Raw genomic sequence first — 6,000 nt, 5'->3', positions numbered from 1 at the left:
GCCAAATTTTCCTTCGGTGGAATTTCGCGCTATTTTCGACCGGGTTTCTTTTTTTAAATGAGATAAAATGTATATATACCCCCGATCTCTCTTTGCGGGGGTGAGGGGTGCTGGGCAAGGCGTCTGTTCATGGGAAGGGTAGGGGTGATTTTGGGGCCTGGGGGAGTCTTTTTTAAATGAGATAAAATGTATATATACCCCCGATCTCTTTGCGGGGGTGAGGGGTGCTGGGCAAGGCGTCTGTTCATGGGAAGGGTAGGGGTGATTTTGGGGGCTTGTTGGGCCTGGGGGAAGGGGTGCTGGGGGGCGGGGGGGACACATACAGCCGCTAGCTGCGTCTTCAAACTGTCAGTTAGTGTTTGCTTGTATGTGGACTCTGAGAAAGATACGGTTCAAGATATTTTTTTTTATCTTTGTTTTTTTTTTATGCTGTCGACTGATGTCGGGAAAGTTACTGCTGTATTATATGTTTATATTATTTGTTTTTGTTATAAATCATGATTATCATTTCATCCTACGCCTATAGACGCTAAGGGTCTCGGTTTGATTTCACCAGTCGTCTCTATCTTGAGCTTTTAAATCAATACTTCCCCATTCATCATATCCTACTTCATGCTTCATAGTTCTCAGCCATGTAGGCTTGGGTTATCCAACTCTTCTAGTGCCTTGTGGAGCCCAGATGAGCTTTATCTCTGTTTGGGGAGTGCGAAGAGCATGTCCAAACCATCTCCATCTACCCCTCCTCATTATCTCATCCAAATATGGCATTCGAGTAATCTCTCTTCTAGTTTCATTTCTAATCATGACCTGCCATTTAACTCCCAATATCCTTCTGAGGGCTTTGTCCTCAAATCTACTAAAAATCTGTTGGATATTGTTTCATTGTCATACTATGACTCATGTCCATACAGTAACACCGATCTCACTAAACTGATATATAGTCTGTTTTTTATATGTAATTTCAGGCGATTTGATTTCCAAATTTTACTTAGGCTAACCTAGCCATTGTCTGATTTTTTCAGTCTTTCAAAAACACTAATTCTAAAGACTCCTGTATTGGAGATCATAGTTCCTAAATACTTAAATGATTCTACCTCATTAATCCTTCCTCCTTCCAATGATATTTCATCTTCCATTGCATATTCCGTTCTCATCATTTCTGTCTTTCTCCTATTTATCTTGAGCCCAACCTCATGTGATATTTCATGCATTCTGGCAAGCAAGCATTGCAAGTCCTGTGGTGTTCTGCTAATTGGGACAGTGTCATCAGCATACTCTAGGTCAACTAACTTCCTGTTATTGTTATAGCTATAATCATTTTTCATAATTGTTATCAATTGTTATTTTATCTTGTTCTCAAGTTATTTTGTTATAAAGTTATAAAGTTTCCATTAGAATAGAAGCATCCCCATCAATTGCTTTTATTTACAAACACCCAGCTGCCTTTCTTGTGGGTTTCCGTTATAACCATTTTTATTTATTTATTTATTCATATATTTATTTATTGTCATCAAACTTTTTCCAGTGATTTCTCATTTTCTCTTCACTGTAGGGTATACTGTATATATATAAATATATATATATATATATATATATACATATATATATATATATGTATATATATATATATATATATGTATATATAAATGTATATATGTATATATATATATATTATTATTATTATTATTATTTTTATTATCATCATTATTAAATGCTAAGCTACAAGCCTAGTTGGAAAAGCAGGATGCTATGAAGCCAGGGACCCCAACAGGGAAAATAGCCCTGTGAAGAAAGGAAATAAGGAAAAATTAGATATTTTAAAGAATGTATATATATATATATATATATATACATACATACATACATACATACATACATACATACATACATACATACACATATGAATCCAATCTATCTACTAGGTTCTCCCCAAAAATACCTATAGCCAGGGTCAACTCGAGTCCCAAAAAAGCCGAAGTAATTCCGAAAGTACAGAATTTAATTATCTACTGCGTCTGATCTATAGAGAGAAAAAATACTATATACTTTTGAAAACTGACGAGTTCGGGTACTAAAAAAAATATATAATAAAAAATTTATTGTTATTTTCAAAAGTTACTGAGGTATTGATACAAAAAAAGAGTATGGCGCTGATTAGTTTGGATGCGGGGGTGGGGGGTGGTGTGGGGAGGGGGGTGTGGGGGTGGGGGGGTGGGGTGGGGGTTTGGGCCGTAGGGGTTTGTTTTTGAGGGGGAGGTAGGAGGGGGTCCAATTTTATTATTTTGGGGTTTGGTTGTTTCTAGGCTAAGTTTCTCTTTCTCTCTCTCTCTCTCTCTCTCTCTCTCTCTCTCTGTATTCATATGACGTCTAAAGATTGGCTTGACAAGTCTCTCTCTCTCTCTCTCTCTCTCTCTTTGTATTCATATGACGTATAAAGATTGGCTTGATAATTCTCCCTCTCTCTCTCTCTCTCTCTCTCTCCCTCTCTCTCTCTCTCTCTCTCTCTCTTTCTCTGTATTCATATGACGTATAAAGATTGGCTTGATAATTCTCTCTCTCTCTCTCTCAAGGTTACTAGTATTCATATAGTTTTTTAAAAGATGGGTCTCTCTCTCTCTCTCTCTCTCTCAAGGTTACTAGTATTCATATAGTTTTTTAAAAGATGGTTTCTCTCTCTCTCTCTCTCTCTCTCTCTCTCTCTCTCTCTGTATTCATATGACATTTAAAGATTGGCTTGATAATTCTCTCTCTCTCTCTCTCTCTCTCTCTCTCTCTGTATTCATATGACGTCTAAAGATTACCTTGACAATTGTACCAACCGTGTGTCACACAATTGTACATAATTCCTTTTGTATATAATATGCTTGTATCTTCGCTCTTCCCTCGCACTCAAACGAACATGAAAATTCATGTCTGCTGTTTTGCTCTGAACATTGTCTGTCTCTCGAACATGTTATGTCCTGTTGCCTTGAGGTTTTGTATATAAAGAAGAGTGTTCCTTAATATATAGCTCAGTCGTTTCCAATCTGCCTTTGAGTTCACACCCTTACTCGGCGCCGTCACATTGGTGACCCCGGAGTGACTCGCTCCTCCCGCCTCCCCATCCCCCCTACACCTCTCACCGTTACTATGACGCCGTCAACGCATACCTTCTGCAGCAGTACTCGCCGTCGCCAGCCGCCCGTATAGCAACGCCTTTTCAGCTCTCTCAACAACCGTTGGGGGACCAAAGGGCTTCGCTCACCCTCGGAAAATGACCAGTATCACTCGCCTGCAACCTGCCGCAGACGGCTCTCCTCGTAATGTGAACCCACTTCATGACTTTCAAAACCTCCATCAACGCCTCCACTCGTGACGAAGAGGACACCTATTCAACTTCAACCGAAGCTGACGTGAATTCTATAGGACAGACACGCCTATGAATGCCGTAGGATATACTCGCCTATGAATGCCGTAGGACACACACGCCTATGAATGCCGTAGGACATACACGCCTATGAACGCAGTAGGCCTATGAATGCCGTAGGATATACTCGCCTATGAATGCCGTAGGACACACACGCCTATGAATGCCATAGGACATACACGCCTATGAACGCAGTAGGCCTATGAATGCCGTAGGATATACTCGCCTATGAATGCCGTAGGACACACACGCCTATGAATGCCGTAGGACATACACGCCTATGAACGCAGTAGGCCTATGAATGCCGTAGGATATACTCGCCTATGAATGCCGTAGGACACACACGCCTATGAATGCCGTAGGACATACACGCCTATGAACGCAGTAGGCCTATGAATGCCGTAGGATATACTCGCCTATGAATGCCGTAGGACACACTCGCCTATGAATGCCATAGGACATACACGCCTATGAACGCAGTAGGCCTATGAATGCTGTAGGATATACTCGCCTATGAATGCCGTAGGACACACACGCCTATGAATGCCGTAGGACATACACGCCTATGAACGCAGTAGGCCTATGAATGCCGTAGGATATACTCGCCTATGAATGCCGTAGGACACACTCGCCTATGAATGCCATAGGACATACACGCCTATGAACGCAGTAGGCCTATGAATGCTGTAGGATATACTCGCCTATGAATGCCGTAGGACACACACGCCTATGAATGCCGTAGGACATACACGCCTATGAACGCAGTAGGCCTATGAATGCCGTAGGATATACTCGCCTATGAATGCCGTAGGACACACTCGCCTATGAATGCCGTAGGACATACACGCCTATGAACGCAGTAGGCCTATGAATGCCGTAGGATATACTCGCCTATGAATGCCGTAGGACACACACGCCTATGAATGCCGTAGGACACACTCGCCTATGAATGCCGTAGGACATACACGCCTATGAACGCAGTAGGCCTATGAATGCCGTAGGATATACTCGCCTATGAATGCCGTAGGACACACACGCCTATGAATGCCGTAGGACATACACGCCTATGAACGCAGTAGGCCTATGAATGCCGTAGGATATACTCGCCTATGAATGCCGTAGGACACACTCGCCTATGAATGCCATAGGACATACACGCCTATGAACGCAGTAGGCCTATGAATGCCGTAGGATATACTCGCCTATGAATGCCGTAGGACACACACGCCTATGAATGCCGTAGGACATACACGCCTATGAACGCAGTAGGCCTATGAATGCCGTAGGATATACTCGCCTATGAATGCCGTAGGACACACTCGCCTATGAATGCCGTAGGACATACACGCCTATGAACGCAGTAGGCCTATGAATGCCGTAGGATATACTCGCCTATGAATGCCGTAGGACACACACGCCTATGAATGCCGTAGGACATACACGCCTATGAACGCAGTAGGCCTATGAATGCCGTAGGATATCCTCGCCTATGAATGCCGTAGGACACACTCGCCTATGAATGCCGTAGGACATACACGCCTATGAACGCAGTAGGCCTATGAATGCCGTAGGATATACTCGCCTATGAATGCCGTAGGACACACACGCCTATGAATGCCGTAGGACACACTCGCCTATGAATGCCGTAGGACATACACGCCTATGAACGCAGTAGACCTATGAATGCCGTAGGATATACTCGCCTATGAATGCCGTAGGACACACTCGCCTATGAATGCCGTAGGACATACACGCCTATGAACGCAGTAGGCCTATGAATGCCGTAGGATATACTCGCCTATGAATGCCGTAGGACACACTCGCCTATGAATGCCGTAGGACAGACACGCCTATGAATGCCGTAGGACACACTCGCCTACCCCGTGACGAGCCGGAGCGGCAACACAGCCAACCATCATCCACCACTTGCTCGCACCCCAACCAACGACTCCTACAGCCACTCACTGCTGCTCATCGGTGCAGTTATTACTACTACCTCTCCAGATTCAGGGCACCTATTTAACATGTTCAGTATGTCATTTTTAGAGGGGGAGCCATGTACCAACCTGTGTGTCACACAATTGTACATAATTCCTTTTGTATATAATATGCTTGTATCTTCGCTCTTCCCTCGCACTCAAACGAACATGAAAATTCATGTCTGCTGTTTTGCTCTGAACATTGTCTGTCTCTCGAACATGTTATGTCCTGTTGCCTTGAGGTTTTGTATATAAAGAAGAGTGTTCCTTAATATATAGCTCAGTCGTTTCCAATCTGCCTTTGAGTTCACACTTCCACCCTCGGCTTCGTCACACAATTCTCTCTCTCTCTCTCTCTCTCTCTCTCTCTCTCTCTGTATTCATATGACGTTTAAAGATTGGCTTGATAATCTCTCTCTCTCTCTCTCTCTCTCTCTCTCTCTCTCTCTCTCTCTCTCTCTCTCTCTCAAGGTTACTAGTGTTTATATAGTTTTTTAAAAGATGGTTTGCTCTCTCTCTCTCTCTCTCTCTCTCTCTCTCTCTCTCTCTCTCTCTCTCTCTCTCTCTCTCTCTCTCTCAAGGTCACTAGTATTCCTATAGTTTTATTAAAAGATG

At 43.2% G+C, this 6,000-nt stretch overlaps 1 protein-coding gene across 2 annotated transcripts in view; it reads left to right on the top strand.

Annotated features, from left to right (window-relative positions):
• LOC137626456 (uncharacterized) overlaps positions 1 to 6,000 on the top strand; it is a 422,371-nt gene that overhangs the window by 56,782 nt on the left and 359,589 nt on the right. The window lies entirely within an intron of this gene.

The sequence above is a fragment of the Palaemon carinicauda genome, chromosome 34 (assembly GCF_036898095.1).
Source record: "Palaemon carinicauda isolate YSFRI2023 chromosome 34, ASM3689809v2, whole genome shotgun sequence".
In the NCBI taxonomy this organism is placed as follows: Eukaryota; Metazoa; Arthropoda; class Malacostraca; order Decapoda; family Palaemonidae; genus Palaemon; species Palaemon carinicauda.
This window is presented reverse-complemented; position numbering and strand designations above follow the sequence as displayed.